Source organism: Schistocerca serialis, chromosome 4, assembly GCF_023864345.2.
Source record: "Schistocerca serialis cubense isolate TAMUIC-IGC-003099 chromosome 4, iqSchSeri2.2, whole genome shotgun sequence".
In the NCBI taxonomy this organism is placed as follows: Eukaryota; Metazoa; Arthropoda; class Insecta; order Orthoptera; family Acrididae; genus Schistocerca; species Schistocerca serialis.
Genome location: NC_064641.1, coordinates 242,802,280 through 242,827,240, shown reverse-complemented (window position 1 = coordinate 242,827,240; position 24,961 = coordinate 242,802,280). Strand labels below are relative to the sequence as shown.

Genomic DNA, 24,961 nt, shown 5'->3' with positions numbered 1-24,961 from the left:
AACGGTGTTACTTCCGGCATCATGTTGGGGGCAGCCACCCGGTAAGACTTCAGATCGTTGCTGGTAGTGTCTGAGGTAACTCTGATTGCACAACAATACATAAAGCACACCTACATCAGCAGATGTTACCTTTCATGCTACAATAACGTGGTGCCATATTATGAAAGGGTAATACTTGTCCACAAACGTCTCTATGAACTGTCTGCCTGGTGATGAAGTACCCCAGTGGCCCGCACAATCCCCAGAAGGATCTCTGATAGGACATGTGTGGGACCAGCTCAGACGTCAACACCTCGCGCTGCCTGTATCCAACATATCAAGGATTATGTTGAGGTTGAACCTCATTCTTGTGTCCGAGTTGCTGACAAATAAATTTTTTCTTCTTCTTAACCAGACGTGTTTTGCTGAAGTTAAGCACCATTAGTACCAGTGTTTTTTTTTCACTTTCTTTCAATTAAATAACCGGAAAGTTTCTCTTTACTACGAGTATTTGTACCTATAGCTGTTTTCATATTTTAAGAAAAGTATTCAGCAATTTGGGGAACAGAAGATGAAATTTTCAACGCCATATCACTCATTACCAAGTAAGCTCAACAAAAAATTCTGAAACACTAGAGCAGAGCACCATAAAATTGTTCAAAAGACAAAGTACAACAGAATCTCTCGTTTACATTATGTAATACTCAAATTTATACAAGTAAATGTAAACAGCGTGTCAGCTGCTACCCATTTTATATCAAGCAAGAAAAGCTAAACTGGCTGGCTGAATCAGGAAATTAAATGTGTAGATCCCATGAAACAGGAACTCAATGTAGAACTACTCAAAATTCATACAGAACTAGAAAGTTGCATGAAAATCTCTGAAATATTTGATGAAATCATGAATACTGTCAAACAAACTACAGAAACACTAATAAAATTACAATGGGAAAAAGCAACAAGAAGAAGTAAACAAACTTTTGAAACAAAGTATTACCATAAATGTAGGAACAGAAGGCAGACAAACCACACATTCTACTGTATAAACGTTTGGTCGACCTTACTGGCACATAACTCACTATCGAAGAAACAAATCTGCTAAATAAAGCACCTAAATACGAAGTTCTCAGAAACATTACACACAAAACAATGGAGAATTTTATCACAGAAAGTGAATACATAATAAAACTACAAGAAAATAACCTGAAGTTCTTTGAGGATGCAGGAGAGTCAGTTGCAGAGTAAATTAGATGCATTATGAGGGAAAAAGAAACACTAACATTTGGTCAGGAACGAAAAAGATAAGGAGAAAAAAACATTCAGAAGAGTAATGAATAAACTTAGAAACAGTAAGGGTCTCATCACAAAAGCAGACAAAGGCAACACTATGGTCATAACGTAGCTGGAGGAATACAAAAACAAAACTGTAACATTTCTAGAAAACGACGATAAAGTAAAAATAACAAGTGATCCAACAGAAAGATACGAAAGAAATAAGAAGCAGCTTCTAAAAAATATCTGACACATACTGACAAAACAGAAAATGAATCGCTGAAACAAAAGAACTCCATGGTACCCACTCTAAACAGACCCCCAAAAACCCACGGGCACGAAAAATCGATACAACCAGTTGTAATTTCAGAAGAGGATGCTTAAAACACATACATACTTGCAGGAATATTAAGTATACACAAACAACAGAAGCAAGTAACACCTCAACATTCCCACAATAGCAACATTTACATCACTCAACGTCACATCCAGTTACACCGATATTCCCATAATAGGAACCATCAACATCATGAAATAACGATCAGAAGACTAGAAAGACTTTTGAATATATCACCTAAAAGAAATAATGAACACTCACAAAAAGGTGAACTCCCCTTGGGGTTACCACTCAGTGGATTTCTCGCTAACATCTTCCTTACAACATTGGGAACAAAGTATTTGAAAGCATAGTAAGCAACAACAACATAGTATAGTATCTTGACGTCACTATCAAGATGATATCAAAAGCCTTATAGATGATACACCCAGCTGCATCGAACAACTCTACAATGACGTAAACACAGACCATCCGACAGTAAAATTCAACTAGGGAAGAAAAACGAAAAGTTAAACTAACTTGACCTCGCAATCCACAGACACAACAACCAACCTCAATTTTCCTGATCAAGAAGGTCACCACCACCAGCACAGCCATGCACGAAAACTCAGGCCACTGAATTTTTACGTATTCCGAATAGGAAAAGACGTATCGGAGGTACAACGTAATTTGGGTGGACGTGATATCACTGCACAAATTATAACTGCTGATGTAAGTTACTTGTCCATAATAAAGTGAAAGATTGAGTACCAATAGCAGTTTTGTAATCGGCAGACGTCAAAATCGTCAAACACAGTAGTCGCTGAGAAGAGGGTGGTTGTAATTAAAATTTAGCTACTTGAACAGGTGTGGACGGAAAACAATTTACTGTATGGATACCCAACATGATAGGAAAGATGTTCAGACTGTACGCTGCAGGATTTGCATTGTTTATTAATGTCATGACTTGCCTTAGGCGCCGTTAGTAGTCCGGAGGCGTAGTGTTGAAACATAAGCGTCACTGTGAATTATAGATGCTGACGGTCCACATGGGTCTGGACAGGTTGAGCGGGCCTTTACTCGTAAAGCTATTTTATCAGAATAATAGCAATATCGATATTAGATTAATACGGAAACGTCCACTTTCCACACGAAGTTGTAGAATATGATTCGGAGATTCGAATTAACTGGCTATTTGGGAATTATTCTTGGGGAAGGCTGAAGGCCAATTGCGCGACCAATTGTTGATGATACTGTTGCCATGGCTGACAAGGGAACCTCCCCATCGCACCCTCCTCAGATTTAGTTATAAGTTGGCACGATGGATAGGCCTTGAAAAACTGAACACAGATCAATCGATAAAACAGGAAGAAGTTGTATGGAACAATGAAAAAAATAAGCAAAATATACAAACTGAGTAGTCCATGAGTAAGATAGGCAACATCAAGGAGAATATTAGCTCAGGAGCGCCGTGGTCTCGTGGTTAGCGTGAGCAGCTCCGGAACGAGAAGTCCGGTTCAAATCTTCCCTCGAGTGAAAAGTTTATTTTTTTATTTTCAGACAATTATCAAAGTTCAGGCACTCACACATAATCAACTTCGCTCTCCAAAATTCCAGGACATGTTAAAATTAGCTTGGACATATGCAGGATTTGGCGATTTACACACGGAAAAATTTGAAAACGTTAAAAACATACGTTTTTACAGAGCACAGGGATAACTGTGCGACTGTGAAACTGTTGCATTCATTTGTTGCAGTTTATGTGACAATCTCTTATGTTTTCATCACTTTTTTGGGAGTGATTATCACATCCACAAGAAAGCCTAAATCGGGCAAGGTAGAAGAATCTGTTTACCCATTCGCCAAGTGTACAGGTTAGGTGGGCCGACAACGTATTCCTGCCATGTGACGCACATGCCATCACCAGTGTCGTATAGAATATATCAGACCTGTTTTCCTGTGGACGAATCGGTTGACCTATGACCTTGCGATCAAATGTTTTCGGTTTTCATTGGAGAGGCGCGTCCTTACGTCTACTAATCGCACGGTTTTGCGGTGCGGTCGCAAAACACAGACACTCAACTTATTACAGTGAACAGAGACGTCAATGAACGAACGGACAGATCATAACTTTGCGAAAATAAAGAAAGTAAACTTTTCACTCGACGGCAGACTTGAACCAAGGACCTCTCGTTCCGCAGCTGCTCACGCTAACCACGGGACCACGGCGCTGCTGAGCTCACAGTCTCCTTGATGTTGCCTATGTTGCACATGGACTACACAGTTTGTATATTTTGCTAATTTTTTTCATAGTTCCACACAACTTATTCCTGTTTTCTCGATTGATCTGTGTACAGTTTTTCAAGGCCTATCCACTGTCCCAACTTATAACTAAATCTGAAGTGGGTGCGATGGGGAGGTTCCCTTGTGAGGATGATGGGCGCTATGTGCGATCTACAAGCAGTGCAGGAGATGTATCAGGACAACTAAACGTTCCATGGCTCACCATTCGAAAAGTGTTGCGAAAATTATGAAATGGTGTCTCTAATGCGGTTCCATGACGTTGCCAACTCAGATGGTCGTCACAGAGAGCAACGTTTTTAACTTGGGGTTCTAACCATGGTATCTAATTAACAAATGTGACCCTCTTATGTGGAACTTAAAATGTGTTTGTTTCAATGGTCTATTCGATTCTTTCTCGCCTGAATGTCTCTACAAATGTTTCCACGAAGTTTCAGTGTCCTAAGATCACTCGTTTTTCATGGTGGCCATCTCACGTAACGAAAGTTTAATTATAACCACCCTATCCATCACTAGCTGCCACCACTATGAAACCAGAATTCGAAACCTATACTTTCGAACATGAAGCATCACTATTTCCTTTTTCGTGAAACCACGAGTAGTCGCTACGTACCTGTTGTCGTAATGTACGCGACGTAGAGCTCATCTGGTAAGACAGTCCGCGCCACAATCGCACCATCTGAAACAGAAGAAACCCACAAAATTTGTTTCTGCAACAGCCAATATACATTTATGCGACAATGTTGCCTTATATAATTGCCAGAGTCAGTCGACATAAAAGTTTACTGGGTGTGGTACCACGTCATATTGTATAAAACTACTGCTGGAGAAAACCAACGTTTTGGCCACGGTTGCAGCGGCCTTCTTCTGGCACTACTGGTGCGTTCTAGATATGCAGTGTCCCTTATGTTTTGTTATTGCTGTTCACTGCGCATGCCATTACGTCATAATTTTAAAAACGTAGTTCATTTCATTGGTCACTTAAGAAAGAAGGAGAGGGAACTTTATTTTAATAGGTTACTGCGGTGGAGGGAGAGCGTAACCTCTTTTGTCTAATGGCTCTTGTATTATGTGCCATGCTTGATGGTCACCAGCAAATGAGGAGTTGGCTCCTGTTTACCAGGAGCTGGATGTCGGCATCGCAGTGGCAGTTTCTCGCCGGTAGTGCTCGCGCCTCCTGTTGACAGTGCGATCTGTTTGGTGGGCTCTGATTGCTGGCAGCCAAAATGGGGTCAGCCTCTCCATTCATGTTCTTAGGGTGTTTAAGTATTTCGATGGCCCCTCTGATTTTGCGTTTCGCCATAACCGACAGCTAGGCCAACACATAGGCTTCGCTGAATTATATTTCTTTTCCGCAGTCTTGCTGATGTTCTGCCACTGCAGAATTTTTGTGTTGCCCTAGACGAATATGTTCCCCAATGCGCATTGCTATTGGCCTGCCAGTCTCGCCGATGTATGGCGTCCGTGAATTTCTAAGGGACCAAACTGCTGAGTTCATCGGTCCCTAGTGTTAACACTACTTAAGCTAACTTAAACTAAGAACAACACACACAGCCATGCCCGAGGGAGAAGGAACCTCCGGCGGGAGGGCCCGTGCAATGCGTGACACGGTGCCTGTAACTGCGCGGCCACCCCGCGCGGCTCCACATTCGCATTCCACCTTGCACACGCCTGCAGTGTGCAATGCATCCACATTCTCCTTAGTGGAGCCTAGCACGTCCTGGGTTCTGCGACCACTAAAGAAGACAGGCTGCACCCCAACCCGACGAGGGCGTTTGCCTATTCGGTCCGTAACATTTTTCACATAAGGTAAGCGCACTGCTGCCTGCAGCTTGTCTATTTCTTGAATGAGATTTTCACTCTGCAGCGGAGTGTGCGCTGATATGAAACTTCCTGGCAGATTAAAACTGTGTGCCCGACCGAGACTCGAACTCGGGACCTTTGCCTTTCGTGGGCAAGCGCTCTACCAACTGAGCTACCGAAGCACGACTCACGCCCGGTACTCACAGCTTTACTTCTGCCAGTACCTCGTCTCTTACCTTCCAAACTTTACAGAAGCTCTCCTGCCAACCTTGCAGAACTAGCACTCCTGAAAGAAAGGATATTGCGGAGACATGGCTTAGCCACAGCCTGGGGGATGTTTCTAGAATGAGATTTTCACTCTGCAGCGGAGTGAGCGCTGATATGAAACTTCCTGGCAGATTAAAACTGTGTGCCCGACCGAGACTCGAACTCGGGACCTTTGCCTTCCGCGGGCAAGCGCTCTACCAACTGAGCTACCGAAGAACGACTCACGCCCGATACTCACAGCTTTACTTCTGCCAGTACCTCGTCTCCTACCTTCCAAACTTTACAGAAGCTCTCCTGCGAACCTTGCAGAACTAGCACTCCTGAAAGAAAGGATATTGCGGAGACATGGCTTAGCCACAGCCTGGGGGATGTTTCCAGAATGAGATTTTCACTCTGTAGCGGAGTGTGCGCTGATATGAAACTTCCTGACAGATTAAAACTGTGTGCCCGACCGAGACTCGAACTCGGGACCTTTGCCTTTCGCGGGCAAGCGCTCTACCAACTGAGCTACCGAAGCACGACTCACGCCCGGTACTCACAGCTTTACTTCTGCCAGTACCTCGTCTCCTACCTTCCAAACTTTACAGAAGCTCTCCTGCGAACCTTGCAGAACTAGCACTCCTGAAAGAAAGGATATTGCGGAGACATGGCTTAGCCACAGCCTGGGGGATGTTTCCAGAATGAGATTTTCACTCTGCAGCAGAGTGTGCGCTGATATGAAACTTCCTGGCAGCTCAGTTGGTAGAGCGCTTGCCCGCGAAAGGCAAAAGTCCCGAGTTCGAGTCTCGGTCGGGCACACAGTTTTAATCTGCCAGGAAGTTTCATGTCTATTTCTTGTTTGCAGAATAAAACTTCTTGCATAACTTGTTTACTTGTATTCGTCGACAAGGCTGTGTGGATCGAATTACGGCTATAGCCATTGGCTAGAAACGTTGTGCGTAACCTTTAAAGCTCAGATGTTATGTTTTGAGCATCACTTAGGCGCTGCGCACGGATTGCCAAAGAACGGATGACTAAGCTTTTCTGCGCTGCGTGGTGATAAGATTGAGCATGCAGATACCAATCTGTATGTGTAGGCTGCACGGGCAACACTTTCGCAATTACGGACGGCTATACTGGCGTCATGGCTCAGTGTTTCTGCGGGAGACTTCCAAATGGCTTCTTGAGTCCGTGCCACGCCGAGTTGTTGCACTAAGCAAGGCAAAACGAGGTCCGACGCAATATTAGGAGGAATCACCTCAGTGTATATTGTGCTGTTCAAAATTGTATGTTGAAACAAATGTTTCTGCTAAGGGAAGGTACACATTTCACATTTTATTTTCATATTTGTTTGTATTAATTATCAGGTATAAAATGTTCATTATACTATATAATTCTTCAGAGAAAAGTAAAACTATGTCCTCGTAAAGTTTATAAATAGTCTGAAGTGAATTGGTATATATACAAATTTGTTTACTGTTTCTTGTTAAAGAAACATAACATAACATAACACATGCATAACATCTTCTCAGATGCTAAACTTCCAAGTGGATTCGACCTATCACGCAAGACCTGGACTACTCTCAACAGAATCCGTACCAGCCATGGCCGATGCAGGGATGCTCTCTTTAAGTGGAAGAAGCTGGCTGATCCAGCCTGTGACAGCGGGGCTCCATACCAGACTGTCCACCACATTGTCAGTGAATGCAGGATTCGAGCCTATCACGGCGCCAAAGAGGACTTCCTGCTAGCAACTCCAGATGCAGTGCGCTGGATTGAAGAACTGGATATTCAGTTTTAAAGACAAACGTAAGTTTCTTGTGTGTCAATATGTACATATGTATATGTAATTTAATTTCATGATATGTCTGTATTTGCCATACGCTAAATAAATGTTTACTGTTTCAAAAAAGTCAAATAACACTGCATACGTCGAAATGATGGGTTGGTCCTTCTAGATAAACTATAATCCCCGGTTCTTCTATTGTATTGCAGTGGTTTAAATGTTGGACATTTCGTGACAGTTTTTCTTTTGTTTTAGGTCGCCTTCACGGTGTTCCAGTTTTAATGATAAATAGTGTAAGTAGGCGTACCGGACTCAGGAATCAAAATTGGCTCTGAGCACTATGCGACTTAACTTCTATCAGTCGCCTAGAGCTTAGAACTAATTAAACCTAACTAACCTAAGGACGTCACACACATCCATGCCCGAGGCAGGATTCGAACCTGCGACCGTAGCGGTCGCTCGGCTCCAGACTGTAGCGCCTAGAACCGCACGGCCACTCCGGCCGGCGACTCAGGAATCAACTGACCTTATGTTCTATCTTATTGTTCTATCTCCTCCTTAAACCTGGTCGGTGCAGGACGACGAGAAACTGTTTAGAGTGCCGGAATCGTTTTCTCCCTGCACAAAATTTCAGTTGGCCGCATTTCGGAGGTATATCTTTTTCTGTGTTTGATAAACCAGTCGTTTGGTATGTCTGTTTTGCACACATAACGAGAGCTCGACGGCCACCCACGAAAAAAGTGACAGATACGGGGCTCTGATCAATGACGTCGGCGGACGCAGTCCCGGAGCTAAATTGCCCCGCCATTTGGCCACGGACGCGGGCCTTGGGTCGCTGATTCATGGCTAATCCTATAAATAAGCCCTGAAAGGGAATCAGCGCGCAGATCTGGAGAAGGTCGTGGCCGGCACGAGACGGGCGGAAGGTATTTTTCGTTTCCCTAGATACATAACTTCTTCGAAATAACTTGTCTGTGATGGTTATGTGTCGTAGCATTCAGGGTTGCTCTAGTTCTCATTTCAGTTATAAACAAAGGCCACCATCAGTCATAAGCGCCTTCTTTATTAATAAAAAACGAAATGAAGTGCTACTGAGCAGGCGAAAAGCGTCAGCATACTCCGTAGTTTAAAAGAAAACACAATCTCTTTTGAAACAACTCTTAGTAGAATGTCGTAAAGTGAGAGTTGGTTATAATTACCGTCGCCACCTACAGGATCATCCTCACCTCAAGCATTAGGTCTTACCTTGTTTTGCGTGTCACTGTACTCGCCCGTAAGACGTGCGTACTAACACGACTGCATTTGGGACGTGGAGACAGGCTGGCCTCGGGTCGAATCGGCCCGGCGGTTCAAAGACGAGGTGTCGATGAGCCGGCCAACATAGATACTGTTTTGAGACAGTTTCCCATATTCTTTCTAGTCGTCAGTCTTCTGATTGGTTTTATGCGGCCCGCCACGAATTTCTCTCATGTGTCACCGCTTCATCTCAGAGTAACACTTGCAACTTACGTCTCCAATTATTTGTTGGATGTATTCCAATCTCTGTCTTTCTCTACAGTTTTTGTCCTCTACAGTTCTCTCTAGTACCATAGAAGTCATTCTCTGATGTCTTAGCAGATGTCCTACCATCCTGTCCCTTCTTCTTGTCAGTGTTTTCCACATATTTCTTTCCTCTCCGATTCTGGGCAGAACCTTTCCATTCCTTACCTTATCAGTCCACCTAATTTTCAACATTGGCCTGTAGCACCTGATCTCAAATGCTTCGATTCTCTTCTGTTCCGGTTTTCCCACAGATCATGTTCACTTGCTCCGTCCGTCATCGGTTTTTCTGCTGCCTAGGTAGCGGAATTCCTCAACTTCATCTTCTTCGTTCCCATCAATCCTGATGTTAAGTTTCTCGCTGTGCTCATTTCCGCTAGTTCTCATTACTTTCGTCTTTCTTCGATTTACTCTCAGTCCATAATCTGCCATCATTAGACTGTTCATTCCATTCAGAATTCTGTAATTCATCTTCACTGAGGATAGTAATGTCATCAGCTAATCGTATCATTGTTATCCATTCACCTTGAATTTTAATCCCCCTCCGAAACCTTTGTTTCATTTCCATCACTGTTTCTTCACTGTACAATTTGAACAGTAGGGGTGAAAGACTGCATCCCTGTCTTACACCCTTCTTAATCTGAGCACTTTATACTTAGTCTTCTGCTATTATTATTCCCTCCTGGCTCTTGTACACATTGTATATTATCCGTCTCTTCCTGTAGCTTCCCCTATTTTCCTCAGAATTATGAACACCTTGCACCATTTTAAATTGTCGAAAGCTTTTTCCAGATCGACTAATACTGTAAACGTGTCTTGATTTTTCTTTAGCTTTACTTCCATTGTCGACTGCAACGCCAGAATTGCCTCTCCAGTGCCTTTACTGTTCCTAAAGCCACACTGATCCTTATCTATCTTCAATTTTCTTTTCCATTCTTCTGTGCATTATTCTTGTCAGCAACTTGGATGCATGAGGTGTTAAGCTGATTGTGCCTTAGTTCTCGCACTTCTCAGCTCTTGCAGTCTTTGGGATTGTGTAGATAATATTTTTCCGAAAGTCAGATGTTATGTCGCCTGATTCATACAACCTACACACCAAACTGAATAGCTGTTTTTTCGCCACGTACCCCAATTATTTTAGAAATTCTGATGGAATGTTATGTATCCCCTCTGCCTTATTTCATCTCAAGTCCTCCAAAGGTCTTTGAAATTCTGATTCTAATACTGGATCCCCCATCTCTTCTAAATCGACTCCCGTTCCTTCTTCTGTCACATCACACAAACCTCCCCCTCATTGAGGCCATCAATGTACTGTTTCCACCTACTATCTGCTCTCTCCTCTGCATTTAACAGTACAATTCCCGTTGCACTCTTAATGTTACCACCCATGTTTTTAATTTCAAGGCCGGCCGAAGTGGCCGTGCGGTTAAAGGCGCTGCAGTCTGGAACCGCAAGACCGCTACGGTCGCAGGTTCGAATCCTGCCTCGGGCATGGATGTTTGTGATGTCCTTAGGTTAGTTAGGTTTAACTAGTTCTAAGTTCTAGGGGACTAATAACCTCAGCAGTTGAGTCCCATAGTGCTCAGAGCCATTTGAACCATTTTTTTTTTAATTTCAATGAAGGCTGTTTTGACATTTTTGTATGCAGAATCAGTTCTTCCGACAATTATTTCTTTTTCGATTTATTCACATTTTTCATGAAGCCATTAATCTTAGCTTCCCTGTTCTTCCTTTTTATTTCATTCCTTAGTGACTTGTATTTCTATATTCTTGAATTTCCCTGTACATTTTTGTACTTCCCTCATTCATCGATCAACTGAAGTATTTCTTCTGTTGCCCATGGTTTATTCACAGCTACCTTCTTTGTACCTATGTTTTCCTTTCCAACTTCTGTCTGTGATTTCCCTTTTTAGAGATGTCCATTCCTCTTCAAATGTTCTGCCTACTGAGCTATTCCTTATTGCTGTATCTATAGCCTCAGAGAACTTGAATCGTATCTCGTCATTCCTCAGTAGTACTGTATCCCACTTCTTTGGGCATTGATTCTTCCTGACTAACCTCTTAAACTACAGCCTCCTACGAGGAAAGAACGGGGATAGTTGCCGTGTCTCGCCTGAGATGCACGCTACAGAAAAGTTTAGACCACTTTCTCACTCTTACATACAGAATTTACTCTAGACGCAGATGATTGCATGCACTTCTTCTGTCTTGGGGGTGAATACGAGACTGAATGGCATAGCTATATAATCTCTTTAAATGCTTATTCAGCATCGGAGTCGACAGCCTGTTACGGCACCCATCGTTTCTTCGGTCTTCCTTGACTTCTTCTGACAGTTCACCAATGCTTCGAATCTAGGCAGGTAATATTTCGCTCCTCATTCTTTCGAAATGTTTATCCAGAGGCGTTATGTCTGGCGAACGAGGAAGCCACAACACATCTCCTCCGCGTCTAATCCAACGATTTGGGAATGATCTCTGCAACTCACTTCTAGCCATCAGCGAAAAATGTGATGAACACCCATCATGCCGATACCACATTCTGTTCCTTGTTCCTAAAGGTATTTCTTCCAATAACAGACCTAATGTTTCTTGCAGGAATGTGGTGTACTTCCTACCATTAAGATTTCATTCGATGGAATAATTCTGTCCTCCAGAATCCCACACCACACATTCCCCGACCACGGTTTATGGTGTGCAACTTGCTGCGGCCAACATGGATTTTCAGTTGGCCAATAACGCATGTTATGCAAATTAACATTTCCATGGTTCGTCATGTAGCCACATCAGTAAAGCAAATCAAATTAATAAATGTGTCATCGCTCTGAATCTGAAGTTGAGCCAATCGGCAGAATTCAATGCGACGCATACAATCCGTACCAGTTAATTCTTGGTGGAGACTGATATGGTAAGCACGATATTTATGGCGATGCAGAACACGAACAACACTACTCTGCCTCAAGCCAGATCCCCTTGCGATTCGACGCGAACTAACACAAGGATCTCGAACTGCAGTGGCAAGAGTACCAACTTCCGTCTCCTCGTTAGTGACTTTCCTTTGCCAGATATGTTTCCGGGGCGTGAAAGATCCAGTTGTTCTCAATTTATCGTACACATATTTAAATGGACGACGTGTACGGTCAGTTGGTTGAGGATATCTTCCAGCGTATAAGCCTCTAGCTCTCACTGAATTTCGTTGGCATTCTCCTTAAATGAGAAGCATATTGACTTGTTCTTTGAAGGAATACACCATTCACATTCGCTTGATTCGACGATATTAGTCTTATCGTTCCTATTAGTGTTGTACTGCGAAACCGTCGAATTTTATTTACATGTCAATGGCACGGTAGATGGATACGCAGTATTCGGGAAATATTTACTATTTGCACGATATAAGAGAGAGAATTGTCAGAGCATGTGCTTCGATAAGTGGCGAAGTGATAAAGAATATCACTCAAGCCATGATAAGAAGATTGCGGCACTGCATAGATACCAATGGTCATCACTTAGAAAACCTTCTGTAAATGGATGTTCATGCCACATTCTTGACCTTCGTTGACCTTCAAAGACCTTACTGTTACACATCATGGGATTCGTCTCGATAGCCGCTAGCAGAAAGTAAGTACCAAACTATAGCGTACAATTTAAAAAAAAAAAAAGTTGACCATATCTCTGACGCGACCCCACTTATCGACCGATGACCGTTGCTGTCTGGTCCCTTAAACCCACAAACCACAAACCAACAAACCGACCCCACTTATCAACAAAACACCAACGTCATAGACCGAGCGAAGTCGTCAAATGGTACTCTTCACAAATCTAATCTGACAAATGTGTGCTCCTTTTAGGTCATCTTCATTCCCGCCAGCAATGTGGCGTCGTCTGTAAATAAAAGGTAATTCAAGTGGTAATTTCTATTAATCTTAATTCCCTTGTTAAAAATCTCCTTCCATTTATGGATTGTGTCATCTAAATTAATGTTGAAAAGGGTGGGTGAAATGCTGCAACCTTCTCTAACGCCTTTGTCCGATATCTTGAATTTGCCAAAATACAATTACACATATTAATTCCAGAAACGGAGCTTCATTATTTAGGCATCTGTGATGTATTAAATTCATTTAAAAACACAGTTACTTCAAATCAAATATAAATTTTTCAAAGAATGCCGTTCATTTCATCGCCAAGGAGTTGGCCGCACGACGACTGTGATTTAACGACAGGCACTAAAAAATAGTTATTGTGCACATGTGGATCCAACCGGGAGGAGGGGGCATTTAGGGTCATGATTCCAATCGCAAAACAAATCCCTGAACATATTTGACTCGAAATTTTTAAGATTTTACGTGCATGAAGTCCCAGATTTCCCTGCTAACTTTGGGAGAGGAAAGTAGCATGAAAATGTTAAGCAATTTTTCAAACTACAAGCCATGTTTACAATAGCATACTTCATAGTCTTCAGACTTATTTCCATAGTCGTACTATTAAGTGAAGTAGTGATTGAGATGAGTGCACATTCCATTTTATATTGTGTAAATTATGACGTTGTCAGACTTGTGATAATTTCGTGCTATTACGGTTCTTAAAATAATTAAATGACTGGTGTTTTTGAAGTATTCTGATTCTCAGGACTGTAATATCTCGAACGTTTTTTAAAATGATGTTAAAGGGCGGATGTTACATTGTATTGCTATGTATATTAAGACATTCTATACTGTTCATATTTTATTGTTATTATTGTTGAATCTTACGCATATATAACACGTTAAAAGTGTGGGCGACTGCAAGTACTATTTGCAGTGAGGGTGGTTGGGGGGGCGGGGGTGGGGGGGGGGGGTGGGAAGAGGGTAGCAGAGAATTAAAATCTATTAGCTCTCTCGGAACCAAACCCGGACCTTGATCCATGAACGCTAATATGATGTGTCATAAAGAGCCTTAACTCATGTATCGATCGAAATTTTTATGCAACGTAAGATTTTTTAAAATGGAATGATGAACATTTTTAACGGCATTCGAAGGTGCTTGAGAAGATGGGTTCATTGATACAATGCTTCTTGATTCTGAGGCTGAAACTGTTCTCAAAATTTCATATGTGCCTTGCAGTTGATGGTAAACAATGCGAACACATGCTTAAGTGTAAAATTACGTTTCGTTAAGAAGAGTGGGTATTTTGTGGGAGACATGACGTCAGCCTTTCTGAATAAAATATTTAGTTTATTTGAAGTGTATTCCGTCTAATTACAATTTCGATTAGTATATATAGACTCATCTGTCCGACAGCAGGTGTTTTACTCTTAATAGGTATGCAGACGTCTTCATGCAAAGAGACGTCAGGTATTATTATTACTATTATTTTTAAGCCTCAGAAAGTTAATAAACTAGTTTCCTTTTTCTGTGAATAGGACCATTTATCACTATGAAATATAAACGAACCACGTCTCTATTTTGGCTGTGACAAGTTATCATCGACAGGGAGAGTTTAAAATGAAAACTGCCTGACGAAACTGTAGCTGCTACCGCCAAAATCTGGAAACGTAGACACATTTGAAACAGTTTTTCTAAGGTCCATGTGATGCGGCAGAAGCTAGTATATGCCGTAGATCCATATAGAAAAACTGCAACTGACCCTGTATCTATGTCGAACAGGAAATGAGATTTTAATTAAGTAGCATAGAAATGTCTTGCTGCATATAACGACGGAGTTCTGCTGGGTGGCGTTTACACCGCGATAAACAACTCTAGCCGCATTTCTTTCCAATTTCAGCATATACCTAGGGTTGTTTGGCGAAAGTTTCAGCCTCAAAATTAATAAGCGTTATATCATTGTACTCGCCTTTTCAAGCGCTTTCGGAGGCCATTAAAAGAAATGTATCATTCCACTTAAAAATCGTACTTGGTTGAATATCTCGCTCGATACAAGAGTTAGGCGTCTTTATTATAGACAAAAGTATTATCGAGTACCCCTTAGCGTATTACTATTTGCAGGAAATCTCATTTTGATCTCTGGAACCGTTCACGAAAGAAAAAGGGTGTTACGTTTTACGTGACTCATCCTGTACACCATGTATGAAGATGGCAGTAAATTTCCGAAACCAGTAATAACAGCGTTGTAGTAACTAGGCGATTATAGTGTAATGAATAATGCATATGTGACTGATTTACAAAATTATCCGTATTAAAAGGGATGTTTACTAGTGACACCATGATGTACAATTAATTGATACATTTTAAACCGGTTTATGACGTTCAGAGGGCAAACTTGAATGTATATGTGATGACGAAGCTGTCAGTCGATTAATCATATATTATTACGGAACAAATTGCCGAAAGCTTTAATGTGACCGTTGTAGTTATTAGGCGGTCCTGACATAATAAATTATATATAAACATTTATAAGGTCTCTTATTTCCATTTAAAATGTATCAATTATTCAGAAAATGTGTCACTTCTATTTGCATTTGGAAAGCTACAGAATGTGGAGCAGCTGATAACGAGGTGGTAAACAACCGCATTTTCTTGGGTAAGCAAGTCATGAAGCCGTGCCTCAAAATACTGACAAAGTTGTACAACGTCTCATTAGTAAACTGGGTAACATATAGGTGGAGGGGATTGTAAGAATGAAAGACATTCGAAAAAAGTAGATACCTTTACAAAGCTGCCTTCGAAACAGATGCAGTTGGTTCTTATAACCGTTAATTTTGTCACGTACATTATGAGCCAGGTGATTCTTTCCTTGCATTATCATATAGTGTTCAAAAGAATTAGAGCAGCACGTGTATCTACGTCCGATAGGTTACATCCGTTTTGATGCAGGCGATGCCTGTGGTCTTATTGCATGGCTTGCAAGCTTCGCTTTCAATTTAGGCAACGATTAAAATCATTTGCCATCTGTTGGCAATGTTATGCATTACAGTGTCAGGCCTCGGAAGAAAATGAGTACCGGTGTCCAATTGATTTTTACTGAGGTGCGCCGACGTCGGTTGTCACTTGTGGACGCTGTATCCATCCAAGCACAGGCAAAGCGACATCTTAATCCAATGCAACCTGCACGGGTGATTCGTTTAACCAAAAAAAGGATGGACCTTCGGTTGTGCTCCTAGATGCAAATGCCTCTCCATGCGTCACTTGAAGGTTGTAAACGCTCTACAGGTAGACACGTCAGTACACATGGCGGGTTAGACACAAACCCCACGTAAATACCGATATCTGGCCATTGTGCATTGCGGCGTCGTACGACTATCGCCAGCCCAATGCAAGAGGACGTCAGAAGGGTATTGGAGCTACTGTGTCCGAACATACTATAATGAACAGGTTACAGGAACGATATTACGACCCACATGTCCTGTTCGAATACAACGCCTGACACGACAACACCTTGCAGATCGCCTTCGGTTCTGCTTTTCCAGTGTCAACGGGCAACTTCGTCACTGGCAAAACGTGCTATTCGCAGACGAGTCCAGATAACTTCTGACGGAAGGTGATGGCCGTATCCGTGTACGGTGACCCATGGTTAGCGGTACCTGCCAAATTTTTTCTACAGATTTAAGAGGTTCTGTGATGTCACGGGAAGGCTTCAGTGTTGACACCATATGGACCGTATGGAACTTATCGATGTTCATGGTCACCGTAATGACAGGCAGTACATCAAACTGGTCCTGTTGGACCATGTGGTGACCGCTGGCTGCTGCATAGGGTGGTGTCCCTGAATTCCTTGTAATTCTAGGACTCATCTGGCGGGCGTCAGTAGGGATGGCTTGCGTAGTTACGATAATGAAGTAGTCGAATGGCCGGCGGTGGGTTCCGACCTGAATAACATTGCGCTTGTGTGGGACATGCTTCACAGGCGTGTTCGTGGTCGTAGTCCTCGGTCACAGACTCTACAAGAATTGTAACGGGCTCACATTGAAGAATGTGGACCTCCGCGTTCTTACTGGAGCATGCCACTTAGTCAGGCACAGAGGGCGTACATGTTATTGAAGCTCTCAAAGTCCAATGAAAAGCATCCAGGACGATGGGATGAATGATTGTTTCCACTTTGTTTTCGACACCCGTCAGACATTTCAGTTCTTTTTATGAAACAATCACGGATGTAATGGTGTATTATTGTGTACTGAATTTGTAAAATGTAAAGGAATTAAAATCCATGGAGAAGAAATAAAAACTCTGAGGTTCGCCGATGACATTGTAATTCGGTCAGAGACAGCAAAGGACCTGGAAGAGCAGCTGAACGGAATGAACAGTGTCTTGAAAGGAGGATATAAGATGAACGTCAACAGAAGCAAAACGAGGATAATGGAATGTAGTCGAATTAAGTCGGGTGATGTTGAGGGTATTAGATTAGGATATGAGATACTTAAAGTAGTAAAGGAGTTTTGCTATTTGGGGAGCAAAATAACTGACGATGGTCGAAGTAGAGAGGATATAAAATGTCGACTGGCAATGGCAAGGAAAGCGTTTCTGAAGAAGAGAAATTTGTTAACATCGAGTATAGATTTAAGTGTCAGGAAGCCGTTTCTGAAAGTATTTGTATGGAGTATAGCCATGTATGGAAGTGAAACGTGGACGATAAATAGTTTAGACAAGAAGAGAATAGAAGCTATCGAAATGTGGTGCTACAGAAGAAGGCTGCTGATTAGATGGGTAGATCTCATAACCAATGAGGAGGTATTGAATAGAATTGAGGAGAAGAGGAGTTTGTGGCACAACTTGACAAGAAGAAGGGACCGGTTGGTAGGACATGTTCTGAGATATCAAGGGATCACAAATTTAGTACTGGAGGGCAGCGTGGATGTTAAAAATCGTAGAGGGAGACCAAGAGATGATTGCACTAAACAGATTCACAGGGATGTAGGTTGCAGTAGGTACTGGGAGAAGAAGCACAGGATAGAGTAGTATGGAGAATTGCGTCAAACCAGTCTCTGGACTGAAGACCACAACAACAACAACAACAATAAAGGTGTAGTTGGGTAACGTAGCCAGTCCTCAATTATTGCTCAATGGAGTGTGGCAGATGATCAGAGTCATGTTTTTACAATGAATTGAACATCCTCAGCTGCTTACAGGCGTTGACATACGTCAACGGCGACAGGTGAAAATGTATGCCCCGACCGGTACTCGTACCCGGGATCTCCTGCTTACATGGCAGACGCTCCATCCATCTGATCCACCGAGTACGCAAAGGATGGCACGACTGTAGGGATTTATCTCTGGCACGCCTCCAGAGAAACCCACATTCTCAACGTATTGTCCCGCACTACATTCGTAGTGCCCCCGCCCATTATACTCATTACTCGCGGCGCGTTGTCGATTCCCGTAAGAGTTCGGGCACTGTTTGTGCATTCGCACAGAAGAAGATGATGGTCAAGTGGCCGGTGAGCCTTAACTATATATTTACTAAGGTGGTATCTGTTCTTTCGAACATGTCCGAAAGAACAGACACCATCTTAGTAAATATAGAGTCATGTTTCCTAATTCTTTTGAGCAGCGAATGTCAGTTACACGACTAGTTGTATCAGTGACAGAGACGTTGTGCGCACGTGACGGAACGAGGCCAGAACACGGTGCAATAGGACCACGTGGGAGTACTTTAACTTGCCCAGCGGGCGAGCTACGAGATCTCTCGGGTGCCGGTATCTGGTGGGCCCAGGTTAGTGAAATATTCACGGCACTGCGGAGAGCATTTGAGGTGTAATACGTGAGGCGGTACTCACAGCTGCGGCCGGACGCTGCGGCAGCGGACTGCGCTGTGGTCAGGCGGCGGCCGGCGTGGGGGCGACGGGGACGGCGGGGTCAGCGGGGGCGGGCCGGGGTCACCTCGAGTCGGAGCCCTCGTTGTTGGGGTCGCTGTCGTCCCCAGCGGCGCCCGCCACGGCGCCGGCACCTCTGCCGGACACCTGCCGGCCGCGGCTGCCCGAAGACCCCGACCTGGCCGCACAACAACAACACACTGCCACTGCCCGGTGTTCGGTATCGATATCCGTACCTGAAATAATTGTATCGATACTTCGACTATTCCGGGACAAAAGCGTCGATAGCGACAGTATCGCAAAATACTAACTGCACTTTAAAGTGGTTTTCCTTTTTTCTTTTTCTTTTTTTTTTTTAAAAGTGCTATCAAGATATTAGCAGTAAATTTTCAGAGTGTTCGGAATAAAGTTCCTGAATTTACTGCACTCCAGGAAGCGTGTCGTGCGCAATTTACTCTCGGGACTGAGACCTGGCTCAACCCTGAGATAGGAAGTTCTGAAATATTTAGTGAGGGTTGGAACGTGTATCGGAAAGACAGATTAGACACCGTAGGAGATGGTGTCTTCATTGCAGTTGACAAAAATATTGTGTCTACTGAGGTCGAAGTAGTGTGTGATTGTGAAGTTATCTGGACACGTTTAACAGGGCTAGGGGAAATAAAGTTAATTGTTGGGTGTTATTACTGGCCACTAGGTTCCACCGTGACAGTTCTAGAATCATTCAAAGGGACTGTATACTCTGTATCGCAGAAGTACCTGGATCATGCTATATTAGTCGGAGGCGACTTCAACCTACCTAGTATAGACTGGGATGTCTATGGATTCATTATAGGTGGTACAGACAAGCCGTCGTGTGAATTACTTTTGAACACATTATCCGAAAACTGTCTTGAGCAGCTGAATCGACAGCCATCACATGATGGAAATATTTTAGATCTGGTAGCCACGAACAGACCAGACCTCATCGACGGTGTGAGTGTTGAGACAGGGATTAGTGATCATGATGTCGTTACGACTATGGTTACGAAAGTTAAAAAGTCGGTGAAGATGGCTAGGAGAGTATTGTTACTAGAAAGAGCAGATAAGCAGTTGTCAGCATCCCACTTAGTAAATGAATCGACTTCATTTACTTCCGGTACGATGGACGTGGAAGAATTATGGGCAAATTTTAAACACATTGTAAATCACGCATTGGACAAGTATGTGCCGGGAAAGTGGGTTACGGACGGAAAAGACGCACTGTGGTTTAACAGCGCAATTCAGAGAATGCTCAGGAAGCAAAGACAGTGGCACTCGCGGTACAAGAAAGATCGGGAGAATGAGGACAGGCAAAAATTAGTAGAGATTTGTGCTGCTGTAAAAAGAGCGATGCGCGAAGCATAGAACCACTACCACCGTCATACCTTAGCAAAAGATCTTGCTGCAAACCCAAGGAAATTTTGGTCTTACGTAAAATCAGTAAGCAGGTCGAAGGCTTCCATCCAGTCACTCACTGATCAGTCTGGCCTGGCAACGCAAGACAGCAAAACGAAATCAGAAATTTTAAATTTAGCATTTGACAAATCTTACACGCAGGAGGATCGTACAAACATACCGCCGTTTGAGACTCGTACAGATTCCCGTGTGGAGGACATAGTAATAGACATCCCTGGGGTTGTGAAGCAGCTGAATGGGTTGAAAATAAATAAATCGCCAGGTCCTGTTGGGATTCCAATTCGGTTTTACAAAGAGTACTCTATTGCATTGGCTCCATACTTAGCTTGCATTTATCGCGAATCTCTTGCCCAACGTAAAGTCCCGAGCGACTGGAAAAAAGCACAGGTGACGCCTATATATAAGAAGGGTAGAAGGACGGATCCTCAAAATTACAGACCAATATCCTTAACATCGTTTGTTGCAGGATTCTCGAGCATATTCTCAGCTAGAATATAATGAATTTCCTTGAGACAGATTCGTTGCTGTCCATGCATCAGCACGGCTTTAGAAAGCATCGCTCCTGCGAAACGCAACTCGCCCTTTGTTCACATGATATCTTGCGAACCATGGATGAAGGGAAGGGTATGCCATATTCTTTGACTTCCGGAAAGTATTTGAATCGGTGCCCCACTGCAGACTCCTAACTAAGGTACGAGTTTATATGGGATTGGTTCCCAAATATGTGGCTCGAAGACTTCTCAAATAATAGAACCCAGTACGTTGTCCTCGATGGTGAGTGTTCATCAGAGGTGAGGGTATCATCTGGAGTGCCCCAGGGAAGTGTGGTAGGTCCGCTGTTGTTTTCTATCTACATAAATGATCTTTTGGATGCGGTGGATAGCAATGTGCGGCTGTTTGCTGATGATGCTGTGGTGTACGGGAAGGTGTCGTCGATGAGTGACTGTAGAAGGATACAAGATGATTTGGACAGGATTTGTGATTGGTGTAAAGAATGGCAGCTAACTCTAAATACAGATAAATGTAAATTAATGCAGATGAATAGGAAAAAGAATCCCGTAATGTTTGAATACTCCATTAGTAGTGTATCGCTTGACACAGTCACGTCGATTAAATATTTTGGCGTAACATTGCAGAGCGATATGAAGTCGGACAAGCATGTAATGGCAGTTTTGGGGAAGGCGGATAGTCTTCTTCGGTTCATTAGTAGAATTTTGGGAAGATGTGGTTCATCTTTCAAGGAGACCACTTATAAAACAGTAATACGACCTATTCTTGAGTACTGCTCGAGCGTTTGGGATCCCTATCAGGTCGGATTGAGTAAGGACATAGAAGCAATTCAGAGTCGGGCTGCTAGATTTGTTACTGGTAGGTTTGATCATCACGCGAGTGTTACGGAAATGCTTCAGGAACTCGGGTGGGAGTCTCTGGAGGAACGGAGGCATTCTTTTCGTGAATCGCTGCTGAGGAAATTTAGAGAACCAGCATTTCAGGCTGACTGCAGTACAATTTTACTGCCGCCAACTTATATTTCGCGGAGAGACCACAAAGATAAGATAAGAGAGATTAGGGCTCGTACAGAGGCATATAGGCAGTCATTTTTCCCTCGTTCTGTTTGGGAGTGGAACAGGGAGAGAAGATGCTAGTTGTGGTACGAGGTACCCTCCACCACGCACCGTATGGTGGATTGCGGAGTATGTATGTAGATGTAGATGTACCAAAGAACGATTTCCATCGAATACAGGCGAAATAAGCGAAATGTTGAAATAGTTCTATGATTTGATGAACGAATTTCACTATCGTAAACCGGGGTGACTTTTTGCCGCGCAGGTGACTTCGTGCCACCCGCACTTTCTTTCGAACCAGTGCATCCTAGTAGTTCGAGATGTCCCCATCATAAGAGTTGAAGTGCCTAAAACTTTGCTGGCTGGTGCTGTCATCTGCAGATGTATTCATTTATTACGTCCTACTTCGGATGGTCCCAGCAAACCGTCTGCAGCAGTCTGTGTATTCTGCGTTATGAGCCTGTTAATCGAGATCTTTCTATTGTGGATCACCAAAGAAAGAATATCAGCAAACTCTGGTTAGTATATAGTTTTTGCTACATTACTCATTAGTCTGATGCGACAACGTATTCATAAATTCTCTCACTGATGGTTTTGGCACGTGAGTGAGATTTGTTAAAATCTGGAAGATACAGGGATGACTTTGCACCACGTTTTCATTGAGGCTTTATGTGACTTTTCAATAACGTACGGTACAGGTATTCATAACATTAATTGGCTGTTGCAGAATATGCCACGGACATACAGAAACGTCGTAAATTATTGTTCCTACGCCAACTACACTGATGGAGAAGGCGCTTCAAGAAATTAATGAGAAGAAAATCTCAATTCGTTTAGCAGCTACCAAAAATGGCATTCGCCGAAACACCCTCATGAACAAATTTTATGGGAAACGTCATGCACTAGTGGGTCGAAAACTGTACTTGAAAAAGAAGAGCATATGTTTGTCGCACATGCTGTGACAATTTGTTATTATGGTTTCCAATTTTCGTTACTAGATTTGCAGTCCACTGCAAAGGCGTATCTCGAGCGATATGTTCGCATAGTGTCATCCTTCTTCTGTATTCCTGACTTTGAAAAAATATAGGACCAGTAAATCTGTAAACTACTGCAGAACTTGTAATAACATATTAAATACTCAATAAAACAAATTTATTTTAGAGTTTTTTTCCTCTTATTGTCACAAAGTTACCTTTTAGGTGGTTGGCTTTGGGCCGCTCACTGTTTATCATTTAAAAATCCAAGAACATGACTATGACACAAAGACCCCACCCCCGGCAATGACGTGACTTTGTGCCACGTTTCTGACAATATTTTGATAGAAATGTGTACTACAGAAAACCAGCACCAAGTTTATTTTGTGAGACATACGTTAAAGTTATATACACCTTCAGAATTTACGAAAACATTTTCTCTAGTAAGCAGTTTCTTGCAGAAAATCTTCAAAAGTGGCTCAAAGTCACCCCAGTTTATGGTATAAATCGTATATTAACATCGGCAGTAAGAGAGAAATGTTGGGGTAACCAAAAACAAAAGTTTACGCAAAGACATAAATTTCATCCCCCCTGCAGGTCCGGGGGTTAGAATAGGCCCGAGGTCTTCCTGCCTGTCGGAAGAGGCGACTAAAAGGAGTCCATCCCCCTCAAGGGGGTAGTTAGCGCCTGCGTCCGGAGATGGACGGTCCCACGACCTATATTTGTGGTCTTTTTGGTTTTTCACTTCTCGTTTCTTCCTTCTTTGGTTGGTTCCTTTCTTTGTTCTTCTCCATCTCACTGTCTTCCTTACTCTTTCCCTTGCGTTCTTCTCCTTGCGTTCTTCTCCTTGCGTTCTTCTCCTTGCCTTCTTCTCCTTCCCTTCTCTGGTCTCCGCTTCGGCGTTTCAGTCAGTCTGTCCTCTCTCTCTTCTTTTCCTCTTCTTCCTTCCTCCCTGTGCGCGCCTGAAGGCCGTCCCACGCGTTCGCACGCGTAGCCGGTGATGGGGTAACGCGTAATTCCCCGCCCTGGGTAGACATGTAAGGCACGCACGTACCCCCTGGTAAAGGCCAGGCCCGGGGAGGGGTGATTGCCTGAGTTGATACCTTCTGACCATGCCGATTGGTCCCTCCGTCTGTTTCTCGGGAGGTGTGACCTGAGGTGTAAACATTCACCTAAGGCGGGAGTGCCCTCTGAGAGGGTCCCCATAAGGAAGGAGCGCGCCATCGGAGACGCTGGCAATTATGGGGGATTCTTCCGCAATGGATTTCTCTTCTTCTCTCTTGACTTCTGCCCACAAACGGAAACATGACCAGCCTCCAGTGACAAAAGTACTACCGCCTACCCCACAGTTCCTAGTCATTTCTCGATCCGAGGAGGGAAAGGATTTTTCCTCTGTCAACCCTTTCGTTATCCAGAAGGGCGTAGATGCCATAGCCGGTACTGTTAAGTCTTGTACGAGGTTGCGTAATGGTGCCTTGTTACTAGAAACTGAGAGCGCCTTTCAGGCACAGAAACTGCTTCGAGCCACACTCCTGTACACATTCCCTGTCCGGGTGGAGGCTCACCGAACTTTGAATTCGTCTCTTGGTGTGGCCTATACTAGATCCCTCGACGGATTGACTGACGAGGAGATTCAGTCTTTCCTCGCTGAGCAGGGCGTGACGACTGTCCATAGGGTCATGAAAAAGGTCAACAATGACCTTGTACCGACCCGGACACTTTTATGACCTTTGATAGTGTTAAGCTGCCATCGCGCATCAAAGCTACGAGGTTATTTCAGTTCGCCCCTATGTCCCGACACCTACGCGCTGCTACCAGTGTCAGCGTTTCAATCACACTCGACAGTCTTGTTCCAATGCGGCTAAATGTGTCACTTGTGGCAGGGATGCCCATGAGGGTGACTGTCCACCTCCGTCTCCTCGTTGTGTGAACTGCCAGGGTGACCATGCAGCATCCTCCCGCGACTGTCCCGTCTATAAGGAAGAACGCTGTATCCAAGAAATTCG

At 43.3% G+C, this 24,961-nt stretch overlaps 1 long non-coding RNA gene and 2 other non-coding genes across 3 annotated transcripts in view; all 3 read right to left on the bottom strand.

The window, feature by feature from the left end:
- LOC126474971 (uncharacterized) overlaps positions 1–19,036 on the bottom strand; it is a 34,120-nt gene extending 15,084 nt beyond the window's left edge. Inside the window, exons 1-2 of the long non-coding RNA XR_007586615.1 lie at positions 18,947–19,036; positions 4,482–4,547 (exon numbers count right to left, since the gene is read on the bottom strand). This is a non-coding gene — a long non-coding RNA (uncharacterized LOC126474971). The remainder of the gene's footprint in view (positions 1–4,481; positions 4,548–18,946) is intronic.
- Trnas-cga (transfer RNA serine (anticodon CGA)) lies at positions 5,780–5,854 on the bottom strand. Its single transcript has one exon. It is a non-coding gene; the product is annotated as a tRNA-Ser (tRNA).
- On the bottom strand, positions 6,382–6,456 carry Trnas-cga (transfer RNA serine (anticodon CGA)). Its single transcript has one exon. It is a non-coding gene; the product is annotated as a tRNA-Ser (tRNA).
- Positions 19,037–24,961: the final 5,925 nt, after the last annotated feature.